This window comes from Lipophrys pholis (assembly GCF_963383615.2).
Source record: "Lipophrys pholis genome assembly, chromosome: 11".
Lineage (NCBI taxonomy): Eukaryota > Metazoa > Chordata > Actinopteri > Blenniiformes > Blenniidae > Lipophrys > Lipophrys pholis.
In genome coordinates, this window is record NC_137631.1 from 8439288 (window position 1) to 8458809 (window position 19522).

Here is a 19522-nt window from a genome sequence, read left to right on the forward strand (position 1 = left end):
CCCAATTTTTTGTGTTCCCAATATGTTGTGTGGATGCACAAGGCAAAGTCCTGTTCCTAAACTGCCAAGGTTCCCTCTAAATTATTTTACTGCCTGGATGACTGACTGAAATTTCCAATTTGCATAGGCAAAATCAAATTACCAGCCTCCTCTGGTAATACTAATGCAGCTCAGAGAGGACTTTAGTATGCACAAAAATCTGTTTCCTATTCAGAGGAGGCTTTGCATGGGTAACAGCACAGTTGAAGGGCTTTGTTGTTCTGTAGGTTTGGAGAATACTTGTTCACCTGTCCACATTTGGAAGTGTTTTGTGGAAACATGGAAAGAATGACTTTTTTTTCTTAAATCAATACAGCACATTAGGAATAGTAATTACCAAAATACAAAGCTTGGAGTATAGATGCACACAGGTTGTTCACGCTTCTCGTTCATTGTCATCCTCGAGCCTCCACACTGCTGGTCCCTCATCAGAAATTAAAATGGCTCACTCAGGGTGTGAAATAAAGATTATAGCCTTGAAAGCCCAGAGCAGCTGGTCCTCCCCGAATCAGCCATATGGACCACTAGGGTTGATGTTATTTTTGCATTCAGTCCTGTCGAACATGGTAGGGGAAATTAGAGTTCAACCTGTCTGTCTGCGGATGAGTCCACCCGAGCTCTGATCCACGGCAGGAATTCCTCCTGCCTGTAGCCATAGCAACAAGATAGATCTAATGTGCTCAGCTTGAAAGGACGAGGAAGTTCTTTTATTGAAGACTAGTTCTGCACACCTTTGTCTCTCGTCTTATTGATGAAGGAAAAACATCAATATCAGCATGTACACAAGTCCGACTGACTTATTTAATTTTGCCTATGACTGGCATGGATGCCTTTGGTTTGAAGATTTTTTCCTGGTGTGTCTCTCTTTTATAAGGCCTATAAAAACAGAAAACTCATGTTGCGTTTTGGGTGTCCGTTTACACAACAACGGTGCACTGACTCAAATTTTCTGAGAAGCTGATGCTGTGAATGTGCGCTATGGTCATAGTAAATCGTTCTGTCTGTGTGGGAGAAGCATTCATTCATAACGATGAATGACCAATGAAACAGTCCTGAATTTGAAAGCGCTTGTCCAACACGATGTACATTTGCGACGTCATCATCTGGATCACATGTGGAGGCGGTTTTAATTTCTAACAAACAAACAACCAATACTGGGTGGACCAAAATGACGGACGAAAGCTTTGACGTTTTAATGGTACTGTTCTCTGCGTGCCCGTAGATGGTTTTATCACATAGAAATAGCACCCACCAGTGGCCCAACATGAAAACAACATTGTTTTCAAAAAGTTGCCAAAATAAAACGCAAAACCTTTTCAGAAACAAGAACACACCAATGATGCGTTTTCACTTGAAACCTTGTCATGTAAACGGGGTCCAGATTCTAGTAATAACCAAAGTTTAGGTTTCTGTCAAATCAACATAAAATGACTAAACAATACAAAGAATGCAAAACATGCAGCTGGTTGAAAATCACACGTCACCAGTTGATTGTGACGGTCAACATGTGGAGACTGTGGATTACTGTAAATACCTTGACACATCGCTGGACTCCCAACTGAGCTTCTCTGAAAACATTTAGTATATCTCAGAACAAATGCTCACAGCGACTTTATCTTCTCAGGACCTTCTGCGCCCGTGGAGTCAGTCAGACAGTTTTGGAGCTCGCTTATGAAACTATGGTAGCAAATGTCTTCATCTATCATCTTCCTGCTTGGTATGATTTGCAGCGTTGCAGACTTAAGAAAAACTTCCTGGGTTTGTGTCAATTGCAAGTAGGATAATTGGCAAATCCCAGACACGCACATCTTTACAGAGAAGATAAGAAGGAAGGGAAAGAACTTCACTCTCATCCCTTTTGCAGTCAGTTTAAATTCTGGGAGGTGCTAAGAGTCCCTGAATCTGAATGTGATTCATATTCTGAATGCTGCAAATTGGCTGATAGACCACAGCCATTACATGAACTTTTGTCAGTATAAATTATTTTTTTTATCTATTAAATTTTATCCGGGTCTATATTTAGCTTGGTGGGCTGAAGATGAGGTTCCACCCCAGTAGACAATAAAGATTTATTCTATTCTTTAACCCTTATTCGAGTATTGTCAATAATATGGTTAGTTTTTGTCATGCTTAAACAGTTGTATAGTTAACTGTTAATTTTAGAATTAGAATTATCTGGAACATCTATGTCACTACTACACTAGACTCGTGTTCAGGAGGAAGAATTTAATCCTTAACTAACTCACTGCATGTCATATGTCAGACTATAAGCACCTTTAATGTTAGTTTATCCGCAGTAGCTGTAAAATACCTAATCCCAGCTGTTTTAATTTGTTCATGAGTCTAATGTTTTCAAGAGATGCTGAAGTCCAGATTATAGAACATTTTAAGTTTAAGAAGTGGATCAATAGACTAAATCACACAATGCTGACAGCGATGTGCACATTATCAAGAAAAGCCCATCAAGGGCAGACAGTTGAAGCTGCACAAGTTATTTCAAGTACACAATTTCATACAAGTTGTTAAAAAAAACAAAAACTTGTAGGACCGTCACAAATGGTTCAGGCATGTTAGTGGCACAGTCTTAAGGCTTCCCCACACTGTGAGATTTTCACAACCTTTAGTCGTCACAGCCTCTCAAACTGCACGAGAAGAATTTAAATAATCACGTCCGCAGACTGTACGAACACGCATGATGCAATTGCTGTTCATGTAAACACACACCTGAATGGAGCCTCAGCCTTGTGGCGTTGATGTGTTCAGAAAGAAATCCCCCAAAAACGGAGAAGAATGAGAATATGGACACGGTCTTGACTCAGAGAAAGGGGACAACCTAGAGGGTAATGATGCAACAGGAGCTTGAAGTAAGCAGCGACCCCCCCCAAACATAAGACTCAATCTAAAAGTGGTCTCGGGATCCCGACCAGTCCATCGGCCTTCCTACAACCGCGCACAAAGCCCGACTGATTTGAGCCACAGCCGCAGATTTTACTAACGATTCTCGCACGATCCAATCTATCGTCTCAGACGGCCAAAAATCACGCAGTTTTTGGGAGCCTTTACACGTACCTGGGATTTTAACCAAAACAGACCCCCACGCCCCATCCCCCACCGCCCCACGTTTACAAAAATTTTTTTCATTTACACAGACCCGCATATACGCCATAACTACGATTAAGCATACCAAACCTTTATGGGTCAGTGTAACGAGAAGCATTAGGGCGTGATTGTCAATCAGAATCCAGGAAAAAACATCACGTCATGAATTGTGACGTAAATCTCTGCCTTCCCCCCTTTTGATGCAAATTGAGACAGAGTTTTTCTAAATCTACACTGTGGCCGGAGTTTTCAGGAATTACGGTTTGTGGTGAGTTGTAGCTGCGTTTATGTGTAAAAACAAGGCCCAAACACAGAGAAATAGAATTTTTTAAATACCCGGGTATATGTGGACGTGGCCTTACTCTACCTATTACTCTTACAAATAAATACGCGGACCAGCAGCAGTCATTTATACACAGTGGACCTGCCATTGAGAAGACTATCGGGACAGTGAGATTAGAATTAATCTAGTGAATTTCACTGTCAGGCTGCATTTACACATTTACAAGTCAAAATGCATTATTTTTGTTTTAGTAAGGTTTTGCATTTACACTATATGTATATAAAGATATCCATCCATTTTCTCCCGCTTATCCCTTTCCGCGTCGTGGGGGTGGCAGTCTGAGCACTGTCACCCAGATCACATTGCACTGATTAAGAACCTTCCTGTCGGTGGTGAGCCCACGGGAAGGTGGCGCCTGGCGTGGTACATGAACCCACTACCTATCTATCTATCCATAAGGGGGATACGTAAACCATGGTCTATCTTAATCCTCTTTTGATGATGTCAAGATACACCCCGTCCATTACGGAAAAAAAACTGAGACAGTCACCCATGTTTTTTTATTAGAGCTTGAGACAAGCGCGCTCACCACTAGGCTACTCCACCGTGCATAGATCAAAGGAAGGATATATCCTTCCCATCTATTGTAGCAAATCACTCACAATGGTGAATACCAAAGAAAGCTATGATCAATAGGACCAAAAAAACAGCACTGGTGCAACTAATGCATCTCAAAAGGACTCGATACATTTTTCCTTAAAGTGCGTACAGAAATGTTTGGACAGTCCATTAGTCATTGTTGAAACATTTTAGTAACAGTGGTGAAACAACCTCCACACTAACACAGCCATCCCCTGTGCCTCGGGGCTGAGCACGGCTAAAGAGATTTAGGAGCCCGTGTTTTGGACGTTGCAGGAAAAAAAAAAAAAATCTGTGCTGTGATTTTGACACTTCACGGCACATCATGTGAAGCTGTGGGCAAGTTTGTTAGTACCCTTACAACTCCTTCAAACGTCGCCTCGTGGAAAGTGATGAAATTAAAAGCAATTGTCTTGTGTACACCTGCATGCCCCTGGTATGACACAGAGTAAAGAAGAGGAAAAGGAAATTAAATATTTATCTTTTGACAAAGATGCTCTTAAATGTGCCCGAGCAGATTTGTTGATATCTCTAGGAGGGATTTTTTATTGCTTGGATCTCCTGTTTTTTCCAACCATACAGATGAGTTAAATGGAGATAAGCAGTCACTCATTATGTGTGTGACACTGAACACAACTGAAAACCTTTGGAGGAAATTTGTTTGAAGAGATCAAACTGAAGATCACAGACCACTGAGTTTTCTTTTTTTTTTTTTTTTCTTTTTTTTTCCAATATTCACCTTGCAGCTTGTTATTGTTGAGATGTGTTCATATTTCTTAGAGGACCAACATTCTTCAGGCTGTATGAAACCTTCTTGAGCACAGTGGTAGTGGGAATCTGACTTGAGACTGAACAGAGAGAAATGAGAGAGGTCAACAAAAAGCCAAAGAAGACTTGCAATGGAATGGAAGCTGAGCTCCAAGGTCATGGTACATTTTTAGTCTCTGACTGCACCACCAGTTGCTTTCAGAACAACTAAGGGCTCAGTGGAGAAAGATTTAAGGAGGACTGTGAACGAATGAGACGAAATAGTTGGCTGGATGAAATGTACTATAGCTGCTGATAGGGAGTACACAGAATCAAACTTAACTTAAAAGCAACTGTTCTTATCTGATCAAAAGTGTAAAAACATATACAACAAGTTACTTTTACACTACTTTACATGAGACAGATGTTAGAATGTATATTCCACGAGACATCGCCTGTAATCATGCTGAATGCAACACAGATTCAGTGCAGGTGGAGTAAAAACTGTTACCTGTTAAGAACTCATCAAAAACTTAGGCCTCATGAAAATACTTTTTTTCATGTTTTATGACATTTTGTTAACACAGAAATGGCAGAAATGCTGAAAATGATGTCATTTTTATGCTGGGCCACTTGTCGGTTCTGCGTTTCTTTTTGTAATGAAACCAGATGCACACAGGCTCAGACAATAATACGCTACAAACATTTCCAATGGTGAGTTACATGGACATTCGTATGGACAGAGGATGGAGTCGGATTACTATTATAGGTGACTCTAAACCAGGGGTATTCAATTAAAATGTTCAGAGGTCCAGTTTGACAGAAAATTCTTGATCCAAAGGTCTGGACGTTTTATAATACACATTTTACCATGTTATATTTAAAAGTATACTCCGGTTTGATCCAACAGTCCAAAAGCATGCTGTGAGGTTAACTGGAGTTGTAAATCTATTGACGTGATGTGATGTGTGCTGCGGACCTCTTGGCCAGGTCACCCTTGTAAAAGAGATCTCGATCTCAATGGGTAATTTACTTTCCTGGTTAAATAAAGGTTAATAAATAAAAAAAAATTTACAGACATAAATAGTTGCAATCTGCAGCAGAAAACTGGTTGCATCCTATGCTTAGTCTCTTTAGTCTGTACTGTGTTTCGCCTTGAATCAAGTCACATGAGAATTAATTTCACCTGTTTGCAGAAGAAGTCGGTCCGCTTGTTTTGGTACTCACCAGGGACCAGATGACAATATTGAGCCTCTGCAGTTCACAAGCAATTTTAATACTGAAAAGGCATCCTGGAGCAAAATGTATGGTCAGTGTCTTATATCTCTATGAGCTGTGATCGGAATCACACAGGAAAAACTGACATATTGCGTCTTGAAACCTTTCAGACCTGAGACAGCTGAAGCAATCGGCCTGCCGAGACTGAAGCAAATCTTCAGATGACAGGTGCTGAACTCCGATAAATAGCTACAGAAACAGTCTGGCGGTAGAAGCTGCTGTTAAAGGTTGCACAAACTCGAAGCTTGAAGGTTCCCTAATGAATCACAATGCCATTTTCGTCATTTTACTAAGGCAAAAGAGATTCCTTTCTAAATAGAGAATCATCAGTGACTGGTGTAAATTACTTTAGTCATTCTAAAGTTACGAGCAAGTTAGCTTGGGGTCATGTTGCCTTCTTGAAAAAGCTTGAAATTCTGACAGATTTCTGCCCACAGAGGCAATGAAGCTTTAAAATTTCACATAGAAACCTGGGATTTTAATATTAAATCCACACAACAGGAATGTTGTGGGTCCTGCCAGATTCGGATCTTCCCATATGAGTTTCCGCAAGTTTTTAAGTCACAAAACTTTAATTCACTTTTTAAACTGGAAAATATAAATTATTCAAAACGGGCTCATATTTCCCGAAGGTAACAGCCAACATGAACTCCACTGAAAACAATCTCTTTAAATTTCTTTGTCACCAAGCCAGAATGAGAGTGTTGCTGTGGGTCCATCTATTTTTTTTTTTTTCAATACTGCGGGAGTTTTAGTTTGTTGTCCTCCATGAATATAAAAGTGTTTTGCTTTGATTCTACCTCCGAGGAAGGTATCGCAGATCGCATAGTTTTGATGTACAAGTGCAAATATGGGCTTGCTGGCAGCACCTGAGGAATTACTGAAGAATTTACAAAAAATTTATAAATGGAAAACTTCTGTAATGCACAATGTTTTCTAAAGCACTGAGATGTATTTCATAACATCACAAGTATCTCCTGATTGTCAATCCGAATAGTCTTTGTTGACTTGTCCTGACCCAAAGTTTTGGACGAAACAACTACTGAGAAACTGACATATACTGAAAGTAAAGACCAGATAATTGAGAAACAGAAGAAACATGTTAAAAATATAAAATAAAAACTGTATCATTGGAAAATTCCATTTTAGGTTTTTAATGATTCGTGCATATCTTTGTTCCCACATAGAGGTTAACTCTCATTGACACTTGTATCTCTCCCAGAGAGATTCCATTTTCTCACTATGAACCTAAACATGGATTTATTTTCCAATAAAACCCTCAAAAGATAAAATTACACTAAATAAATCGACATAGTTTTCCTATAACCCTGTTTTTAAAAAAAATGTCATTAAACAATGAACTATAAAACTTTTTAGATCTATTGAGGAAAAAACATTAAGTAGTGACCCGTGAGAAGTGCCTCAAAATTACCTGGAGAGACGATTCAGTTATTGCGTCTCTGTGTAATAGACTCTGGAGATCTAACCAGGTTGTACTCTGCCTTTCACCCAATGTCAAGTGGAATAAGCTGTAGCACCCTGCAACCCTTACAGTAAATGAGGTAGGTATAGAAGACGGATGGATGGAAAGACCCTTCCGATGGCGCTCGTAGCTAACGAAGGTCTTAAAGCCGTGATTAAAAAGTCTATGCTGGCAGCAAGTTTCTATGTGCACCGTTGAACCCCATGTAAAATAAAAGTAATAATCAGATTGCTAAAATCAGGACCAATTTGCATGAAATATCAGGGTAATGATCATCCTATCTGAGGATACGCTGCCGGTGTCTATGCACACCGTCATGACACCGTAACATTCCCAGATTCCGGTCTTGCGTTGCCAGCGCAGCTTTAATGGTAATGAAATGCTAATGCTATGAGTTTAGACACATAATGAGATGTGGAGAAAATAATGAGATGTGCAGTGATGTGCCCCCATCCTAACCCTCGCTCGATGTCTGCACCATCACATGTTCACTGTGAGAAAGCTCTGATGCAGGCTGCTGAGGCTTCATGCAACCCGACATGAGGATACATGTAAACAGTGTGACGTAAAGTACAGTCGGCATGACAGCAATGGTGGGGAAAAGCATGATGCAGTGTCAAATTATTATCATATCCACCAAGTGGGTTACAGGCATGTGCTTGATGTTATTCCAGTCTGCATTTTCTATTACGCAACCTCACATATTTCAGTCGGATGTTATTTCACCAAAGCCATGATCCATCCCTCCATCCATAAATCTTCTATACCGCTTCATCCTGTTCAGGGTTACGGGGTGCTGGAGCCAATCCCAGCTTACTATAGGCAGGATACACCATGTACTGGTCACCAGTCCATCACAAGGCACTAAAGTCATGAAACATCATGATTATTTTAAGATCACATTCTGTACCTTTAAAGGCTGCTTGATTTAGACAAGAGCAAGAGTGTCAGGATTCGGTGGTTCCGGTCCTGGCAGTTTTATGTTTTACGTTTTGTGTTCTGTTTATTTTGGTGAGTGTGTCTTTCTGTTCTGTGTGTGGTGTTTCTTCCTCCCCGTCGCTTTTTGACAGCAGAGCAGGCGCAGCCGTGGGGGAGGATAACTCGTTTCACCTGTGGCTCATCAGCGGCTCCACCCTTAAAAGCCTGGAGCTGCCAGAGGGTCGTTGCCAGTCTGTACTACTGCTTGCGGTAATTGTTTGGCCTAGCTCTCTAGTAGTTTTTCTAGTGTTGATCTTGGAGCTCGCGAGTTGAAACATTGAGCCAAGGCTCATCAAGACCGGGTTTTGTATCCTTGGATTTTGGTTAATCCCCCCCCCCCCCCCCCCCCCCCCCCCCCCCCCCCCTGCTTTCGCAGCATTTTCTGTTCCCCCCCTGCGGCTTCCCGGTGCTCGCCATCTTCTCCCATCCTGCGCCGTGGAGAGGCTTCTCAGCAGTGGTTGCCTGGGAGCCAAAGGATCCGCCTTCTCAATAAACATTTGATTTTTTCCCCTTTCAAACCTGTCCCGTGTGTTCTGCATCTTGGGTCTGCCCTTCCGGAACCATGACAAAGAGTCTCTAAATGTCTCATAATCAGAGTCACGTGGTCAATATAATACTCCAATGATAATACTCCTACCACTAGCTGTTTTAAGTTCTAGGAATAATGAATCAGGGCAACCATCGTCTATGACGCTGTCTGTCTGTGGCAGTGATGTGAAGCATCGTTCCTCCCCGTCTGCTGATTGGGAGTGACGATCGTCAATCTCAACAAGCCCGCAATATTAAAATATCTCCTCTGCGGTAAATCCTCCGCTGTTCCCGTACGCCGCTTTGCGCACACTGGCTGTTTTGTTGACTGGGTTTATTGGAATGCGGGTGCGACACAGCACCGCGGCCTCCCGATGAGGTTCAGACGCTCCTTTCGGCAACAGGAGAGGGGGAGATCCAGCGGGAGCTGGACGCTGCTGGTCTCGCCCACTTAAAATCTTAGTTTTGACTTGGTCTTGTGTTAGGTGGTCTTGACGATAATACTAAATTCCAGACATTCCCATAATTCACCAGAACCCTCTACAAACTTAATTTTTGTAACTTTTTTTCTGAGAGGCATAAACTCCCTGAAATAGCATCGCCCGTTTTTGCTTTGTTTTCTTACATTTTACCCTGTTTCACCCACCAACTACCAACCAAGGCAATACTGTATGAGTAACAGTTTTAAAGAGACAAAGGGTCATTGAGAATCCACGCTTTGCAGCCTATTCACAGTGTTACATATTTGTTCCGCTATCTTAAAGCTGCAATAAAATAAAAAAATAGCTTCCCTGAAAGACGTGGGCCGGGGTCAGCTCCACTGATGCACCCTTTATTCAAAAATTCCCTAAAACACAAAACACTTTGAGTTGTGTTGACTCAGTTCTTATTATAGAACATGTTGCTGTACTTTAAAAACTGTGTGTGTGTGTGTGTGTGTGTGTGAGAAACTTCTGTTTGGCTTCCTGGCAGCATCATAATCGGCCTCCACACAACAATGTAATTCACTTGTTTAAATGAGAACGTTAATTTTGACCCCGTGCTTTTGGAAGTCTTGATGCTGAGCGTTCCTCGGAGGCTCCTTCTGAAACAACATTATTCATGTTGACTCTTCCGCAATGTGTGCCAAAGACCTAGACATCGCACAGTGGTAACCTATCGATCAGAGCGGTGAAGCATGGAGAGGAGGAAGAAAAAAAGAAGAAATAAAACAGGAATAGAATAGTTGTTTTGGCTGCGATTTCAACTTATAAGACCTCCACTTTGATGTTTTTATTTATCTTTCTTTTTGAAACACATCGCTTGGGAGGGTGTTTCCGGGAGGCTCTGTTTCTTTGAATGAAAATCAGTAACAAATTAATGAGGCATTCACACTGTCTTCCTCACTCAATACTGTCAAAGTGACAGAACAGATCTGAATGTCTCATTTTTCAGAGGTACCATACATCAAACGTCTGCACTTAGCCTTCTTTGGCTATTACTTTTGCGGATCCTTTGTTCTCCGAACATGACATACCGTTTTTTTTCTCGACAGTAAAGACGCCTATTCTTCTCTAACTAACACAAATATGGTAGAAAAAGACTGTGTGAAGAAAGTTTTATCATTAAAACTCCCGTCATCCTGCTGAAACCACAAAACTCATTTCCAACGACTTCCAGACCAACATACAATCACAAGTACCAACCCTGGGAAAACTTGTCCTCGCACCCAAACTACATCATAAATCAGAGCTTTTCAGTTGCAAATTCAGTCGGGCAGATTTAAAGTCTGCGGCCATGAGCTGGTCCAGACATTTTCTGAGAAATGTTCTTTGAAAGAAGCACCAACAGATGGATTTTCTGTCTCTTTGCTGCCACTTTGTGCCTCTGTTTATACGTCTCTTTGTAAAGCGGTTGTTGTTAGTCATTATGAATCCACAATCAGGTTTTTGATTGTTGTTTTGGGTCATTTTGTATTCATTTTAAATTTATAATCTCTTTGTTTTGTGATGCCTCATCCTTGTGACTGTTTTTTTTTTGCATCTTTGTCTGTTAGTATGTTTAATTGTCAATATATCTGCCTTTTATCTTATTGTGAAGGTTTTTCTATCTGTCTATGTCTTTTTTGTTGTTCTTGTCCTTTTGTGGCTGTTGGAACCTTTTTAGTTTTGTCTCAGTGTTGTTTTATGTCTCTTTGTAGTGGTTTCTGTACTTGTTTTGTTTTATTAATCATATAGCTTTGTATCTGTATATAATCATTTGTTACATTATTCATGTGTATATATATATATATATATATATATATTTGTTTTCTCCTGTTTATGTATCTCTTAGGGGTCATTTTAAATCTCTGTGCTTAATTTGATGTTTCTTGATCATATTTGTCCGTCTTTGTAGTCAATTTGTGCCTCTTTTTGACTTTGCTAGATCTTTTTATAGTTGTTTGTCTCTGGATACTTGTTTTTATGATTTCTACATTCATTTTGTGATTGTGGTTTTGTAGTTATCTTGCATCTTTGTTAGTGTTTTGTGTCTTTTTGTGGTTGTTTTGGGTCCTTTTTGCAGTTTGTTTTTCATTTCCCACTTGGCCCCTTGTTTTATTTCTGTTGACAATTCTTTGTTTTGTTACCGTCTTGTATCTGTATAGATATTTTGTGTCTTTGCGGCAGTATATGTTTTTGTCATAATTTTTTGTAATACTTGTTTTGTAGCTATGTAAAGCTTCTGGTGTTGCTTTTTGGTTGTTTTGTGTGTTCAGGATTTATATTGTCTTATTGTCGTTTACACAAACAAAATTGCATCACGTAAAAAAAAAAAAGCAAATACAAAGGTTCACACATACTGCGAGTGATACCCATGAATGGTGCTTCCTTTGTCACGTTGTATTTGCACGGTTGTTGCTGCACCCATTTAGCCGCCTCAGGAAAACACAGTACCCCCTGTATGAGATGGAGATCATTATATCCATTGGAATTTAAGCTTAAATCCTTTTTAAATGGCAATAATTTGTCCTTTATGGGTTTATTAAAGGCTTTGCATCCATTCTTTCTGTATTATGATATACTGTGTGTATATATATATAAATATATGGGTTACAGCTTCATAGGGCAAGGACCTATATATCAGGATGCAGTGGATAGGAGGAAGGATACACCCTGTCAGTGTGTCATAGGGGTAACTTACAGTACAGAAAACACTCACACATTTTCAGGACGCCTAACCTCGACTGTGATGGAAATCTATTACACACAAACATAAAAGAAACATGGGAGCTGTCGAGTGCCCTGTCTCGTCAAGTGTGTTGTTCAGCTTTGGAATGAGAGTCAGCAGTCGTCCGTCTTCAGTTTGAGGACATTTACCGCAAAATTACAAAGTTACAGAATCATATGAAATGTTTTCTCTCATGAAGAGTCTGACTCCATGCCTGCAAGCAGCCCACGGGAGAAGAAAGAGCCCCCACCCCTTGTATTTTCGTGTATTGTTTATACTTTTAGGGGCAGTGCTCCTCTCATCCCCCCGAACTGTCTCTTCATCAGAAAGTATTGTCCTTACGTGACTGAGACCAACAGATAAGCTCTTCCTTGTTCCTCATTTTTGCAGGCAAACCATTCCTGAGACACCGGATTTGTATCGTCTATTGGCGGATGTATTGATATCGTTTATTTCGCACAGCAAGTTGTCCTTGGGTGGCGCTTCATTCAGCATTGCAATATCTGGTACTTTCAACCCAATAGAGTGTTCTCACATGACCGCAACACTATAGTTAACAGAACTACAGTGGAGAAGTAAAACTGCCAAACCTATGAATAGGAAAGTCTGAAATGCCGCCGACGTTGCTCTTAATTACACCCCACTGAAGGCTGTACTTTAACGCCGTGTGGCCTTTATACATGGGAGGCACGGCACTGACGGCATGCTTAAAGATCACAGAGTCCCTTTAATAGCCTGTAGTAAAGTGTAACCCACCATGTGTTTGAGCACATGCAGCGGCGTGTCACCCCAGCCACTTTGTGATGATGACTCACCACATATGCGCCCACTTGCTGCCAGATCTCCGGCGAGGCCTCGCCTGCAGGTACACACGCACGCGGAAAAGGCAACGTAGGCCGCAGTGCTGCCACTGCCTGGAGACAAACGCCCCTCCAAATACCCGGCTAAGTGCACAGCAAGATAATTAGGAAATAATGCACTGATGCTGAAAATAAAGCACGCGGGAACTTTTGGGAATCACTCGCAATTACCGGCTCTCATCTGTTTACACGACACGTCTGTTTCTTTTGTAATGACTCTGTACTGTACACAACCTGGCCAGGGCACAAAGCCTTGTGAGAACGGTGGTTTTAAGTGAACATCAGTACTGTTTATTACTATTAATGTGATTTTCTGTTATTTCAGAATATGACGGCATCACTGTAAAACCACTACTCTTGGCAGATATGAGATAATAACTAATTACTGTCACAACATTAGTAACACAGTTTTAATTACTTAGTTTCCTGTGTGAAAAGCTGCAGAACTGCCCTCTTTGTCCTGCTCAAATTACAATGTCAGTTAAAGCTTTTTTTTTTAAATAAAGGTTACCTAGTTGACTTCAGCCTCCATCCACAGTCCCTGCGATGCCTTAGCATTAACATTAGTTTTTCTGTTGATAAATTACCAGTAGTTGCTTGTTCAAGAAACACCCAAACTATAGAGCATCTTCCCCCCACTATATGATGCAACTTTAGCCAAAGTCCAGATTATAGAGCATATTCATCCAACTAACTGATGTATATCAAATCTTTTAGAATAAATCAATTTCACTGTTGGAGTTGGGCAATAAAAGCATACAGTTCTGCAAAGATGCAATCAAATATACTGTCGTAACATTTGTGAATGCAACTCCTATTACTGTGAAAAACACCTCTGCTAAAGGCCAGTCGGGGCTTCTTTCTCCATATTTATGGGTCTGGTAATAAACTGCAACCTTCATTCAATCAAGCTGATCATATCTATTGATAGATTAGTTGGTTTTCATTCTATTATTATATCAAATTACTATTATTTCAAATTTTGGAAATTAATGGCGAATCATCCTAAAATTCATATTTTGTCACCAAAAAGGAAAAAAAACTCTTCTATCCTTATTTCACACTTTAATTTACTTGCTGGGTAACCGCTACAAATACCTCAGTGTTCCCTCTATTCGTGGATCCCACAGAACTCCAAGCTCATTAACGTGCTCTGACGCTGTACCTTCACCCTGTCAAATTCATTTCTCAAACATTTATTTTTTTTCTTTCTTTGCTACCTGAGAACAAAAACAACCACAGTTCCTCTATAATGTGATGCCAAGTTGTGGCATCCGTATCAAACTCATTAAATATCAAAAACAGAAGCAGAAGTTGATGTTTATGTAGAGATTACGAAGACAAACACGGCGAGAGAGAGTACAGTATCAACCAAGCTTTGAGTTGGCTTAATTACAAAAGCAGCCTCTCTGAAACTCTAATCAAGTCCTGTATGTCTTTCATGGGAGGGTGATTTATCCCACTTGTGTAGAAACTTTTGCCAGTTTGATACTGAATCCTTATTTCAAACAGGTGTTGAATGAGAAGTACCAACTCTGAGACTGACGCGAGGCTGATGGGATTATCTGCCTTTTTTTTTTTTTTTTTTTTCCCCACACACATTTTTCTGCAGAGAGCAGAGCACACAAGCTCTGATAAATGCCTTGTTTTTAGCCAAACGTCTTCAACTGCATCACTGTCTGGAACAAATGGATTCCTAACGTGACCGCCAATTAAGTGGACGGTTCCCTTGTTACCATGGACAACGACAAGGTGCAAGAAAAGAGCTGAAGAAAATGTGAAGGATGAATTCTGACACAGTGCAAAGACATGTTTGCTCTTGTTTGACGAGCACTATTATTGCAGCCTAACACCAATGTGGGATTAAGGGCAGTTACAGTATATTCAACATTTCTGTCAGTATCTTAGATCCCTTTGACAATGTCTTCAAAACCTAATGCAGACGGGTGATGTGTATGCTCTCAAAAAATAATGCTTGAATTGTCACAACTGGATAGAAAAGACACAACTTCATCCAAACACAAGAAGCCAAAAGGTTCAAGGTTGAGTAGAATAGAAGATAACACTAGAAAATTCCAGAGGAAATTTTGTCTTCCTGCTTCCTGCTGCCGATTACAGCTAGCATCGCGAGTTCATGCTAGCAAGCGTAAGCATCTTGCCAGCGCTAGCTAGCAATGTTAGGGTTAGGGTTAGGACCTACTGTTAGAACCGTTGTACCTTAATTGAATTTTCTTTTTTCACTTATAAGTGACTTATAGTGAGCTTCTCATGTCCTGAAGCCTTTCCGTCTCCCCGTAGACAGTTGTTAAAAATGTCTCAACTTTTGGGTTTGAGCGAGAAAATGTCTCCCAAAAATATAAATATGCTGGGATGTTTTTGTCTCGCTTTTCTTCCAACAATCAGGAATAAACTAACTTTAAAGCTTAACGCACAGTACCTACTGAGAGCAGGGGTTCACAAAATGTTAATGCTCTTCAGTGTGGACGCACACATCCTCATTAGGAACTTTATAGTCGTTGTTGTGGACAGACCATACAGTAAAGTTAGCTAATGCCTGATTGTCGGAAGAAAAGCAAGACAAAAAGCATCACAGCATATATGCTGTCTAATAGGGAAAAGAGCGAGACACAGACACGAAAGATAAGTCCAATTGAAATGTAATACTTTGAAATTCGTTATGTGTAACACCAACAAAACCGTGTCACTGAACACGAATTAATAGATTCAAATCTTGTGACCATTTCGTGATCATTTGACAAACCGCTGAGAGATCGGGTTGTCCACTCTAAAGAAAAACCTCTCCACTCGAGCTCTCCCCTTTGACTCCCATGTTAAACTCCAAAAACGGCTGAAAACTTAAAACCTCACAGTTTATTATTAACAGTTAGCCAAATCTTAAAACAAAAGTCATAGCACACCGATTTTTCTGCATGGTTTGACATGCTTTTCGTGTACGTGCTCCCGACAGTGCGGAAAAACGGCGGAAGAAGAAAAATAAGAAAATGAAACGCTGTTGTAAGAATAGTAATCTTTGTGCCTCGCCATATGCAGGTATAAAACACAATTACTTAACCACACAAAAGTGTTCAGTTGTTGAGAGGAACATCTTTTTAATGGTTGCTGTTGCCTTCAGAACATCTCTTTCTTTTTTTTCAATCCATCTTGGCCTAGAAACCTATCTGTGACATTGCCAGGCCCGCACCTTTCACACTTACGTGGCTCAGATTTATTTTGTTTTGCCGGAAGTGAGTGGAGGGTGAACTTGTCGATCCGCGCACATGTTCATGACTCGCTGTACTGCATCGTAATGGCTTGAGGGAGGATGATTGCTGTATTCAGACCCCGTGCTTTCACCCTTCTCTCGTCCTCCTAAGAGGCCTCAATGATTTTTCTGAAATGCAGTCGAGAATTACAATCATTCTCGAGCAAAGAAATAGCCCGCAACATGTCAGATGGGTGAAACAAAGTCCGCCCGCCACTGGCGAGCTTAGTTCACTAGGGAGCTTGAGACAGCACACCAAAGGCTGCTTACACTCCAGCCAAACCCAAGGAAGAATATGTGCAGCATCTAAGCACACAGACGTGAAAATCGTACGGTACCTTGGACGCCCAATGTTTGCTGCTCGGGCTTGATAACAAAACTTCCCCTCAGGTCAGAACCACAGTGCTTAAAAACACCACAGAGGATTTTGCAGTGATGCACCTCAAAGTAGGATATGTTTTCAGCACTGTCTGTGAATAATATTCAAAAAACACAGCAACTTCATTTAAAACCCCTGGCAATGTGAGCATGCATCCAGCCGTTCATCTTAATAGGCCGATTAGGACAGTCTCTTTTTAGTATAAGCTGCTCCAACACACAGCCCGTGTTCCATAATACCACAACCACCGTGGACCTTTTTAATAGTTATTACTAATTCTATTATTAGAGTGGGTTGTCCGATTACCTCCCAGGCCTTTTGTACCATGTCAATGTGGGTATACAATTTACAGTGCAGGATGCAAGGGATCCAGTAATGCCAGGGTGATCTGATGTAATGAAACTATAATTAAAAATTATGCGAAAAAGGCTAAAGCAATTCCAGGAGCGAGTATCTTTAGCATTTGGTACCGTAGGGGTCGATTACAAATGATCCCCGTAAATCTCTAAATCATTGTGGATGATCCCTGTGTTGTTCCCTCTCGCTCTCTCCTATTCTATCTGTACCCTCACCCTTACCCTAGTCCTCCCCTTTGCTCCTCCCCCATGTGATAGATTAACTGAGCTGTAACGGCGTCTTTCTCTCTCTTGTGGTATGGACAGTGTGAACCGTTGCAGGTCCTGAGCCAGACGGCCAGCTCGCAGAGACAGGGCTGGCTGGGTCCAGTGATAGATTAGGGATTTTTAAACACTCCTCCTGGTGAGGGCTGCCGCCGCCAAAAGAGCAGCTGGGGTTTTTCCTCACTCTGTAGCAGAGGGTGGGTGGGCGGGCAGGGTGAAGGTGTGTGTGGGGCGGTTGGAGGTTGGAGAAGGGCCACAGATGGCCACAGGCCCTGCAGGTCAGCGCAATTCAAAGATGCATCCCGGAGTGAATGAGAGCGTAAATTAATCTGAGCCTCACGGATGCAGTGGAATTTACTGTGCGGCGCTCTGCAGTAATGAAGCCTGTACTTTAAATCCATATTATATATGACACACACGCTATTAAAGAAGACTTCGTGGAACCATAAACGCTCTGTCAAGCTCAGAGGAGCATTATTACTCCTTATTGATTTGAAGATACATATTACTTTGCGGGCGGCACAGGGAATAATAATGTAAACACTTCAAGTTTGAAACAACTAAATCAACACAGAAAATACAAAGAGGCTTGGTTTTACATGCTGCTTCTCAGCTTGCAGTATTTTATTTGTCGTCTTTAACAAAGTATTTTTCTAAGAGTCCTCTTTGGTATTAGTTAGACACCACAGTCGTATGTCACTATTGTGTTGCACGCACACACGCACGCACGCACCTATTATGAAAAAAGAAAATAGTTGGACCAACTCAATTGACTTGCTTTATTTGGTAACATAAATAAATCAAGTTTTTCCACCTTAATCACATTATGGCATCACATTATGAAATCGCACTGTATTATCTAATAACAAAATTAATGACAATTTCACTTCATATACATAATAACGCCTACATTTTGTGATAATCAGCCGTATTTTATAATTAACTACAAGAGCACAACATGTACGGTATGTATATTGTAGTGGATATTACAAGTTCAAAATCACCAAAAGTGTCATAATATAATATGCTCCATTAGGTAAAAGACAACCTCAAAGAATTATATCCATATACCAATCAACATGTAATATAATAATAATGTATATATTTAATATAAATATTACCTGTACAGCCTCAACTCTATTTACAAGGATACTATAGCAACACTGGTAACTTCAATTGGTCAAATCTACATCAGGCATCCCTCTATTGTATTGATGACTTGAAGTTGTGCTTCGTAGAGAAGGCTCTGAAAATGCATGCATGCACACAATCAGGATTGTGCAAATTCATTACAGTAATGGTAGCACAACAAAGTACAAATATAAAATGGGAAATTCTTTTTAAATTAGTCCTCACCTCAATAACTTGTCTTGTATGTCCAGACAGAAATTTGACCAATGTTGTGGTGACTGACAACGCCACAATCAGGAAAGGAAGGTGAATAAGTGACTGAATGACCAATGCAGTTAAATGAGTGAAAAAAGTGTTTTAAGAATCAAAGCCCTATAATGCACGACATTTATGATGTGTTTAGGCCTTTTATTATAAAATTAGGCAAAATATAAAAGTGAGTGTTATTTCAGATTGGAGTGTAAATACATTGAACCTTGTTGAGTTATATGTCGATATACAATGATGCTAAATTTCAAAAGGTGTGTTTTTTAACGAAACTGTTATGGAATGTCATCAAATTCAGAATAATGCAGTCTTAAAGAGACTATAGTTGGTCATTTCTACATTTCTTCTGATGCTGAACAAAATATATGGCATGGTGGAAATTTAAATCGGGAGGAATTTGATAGCTCTCCAGGGAAAGTTACATCTGGAAGTTACCGCTGACGCAGCGATTGGAAGTTACCCTGGAGGAAATTGAAATTATTCCGGGGGAAGTTGCAATCGGTTAGTTACTCCAGGGAAATTTTAAAATCCCCCCTAAGGCCAAATTCGAGGGTAAAGCATGACATTTCCAAAGAACACAGAGATGAACACCATATTACAAATTTTATTTCTTTGCTTAACATTTTCCATATTTTATCACCATTTATTTTACATGCATCATCTTTTCCATCTTTATTTTCACACATTTAATCATGTACATCAATTACATATTTCTTTTACCATTGTTTTGATTTGACCTA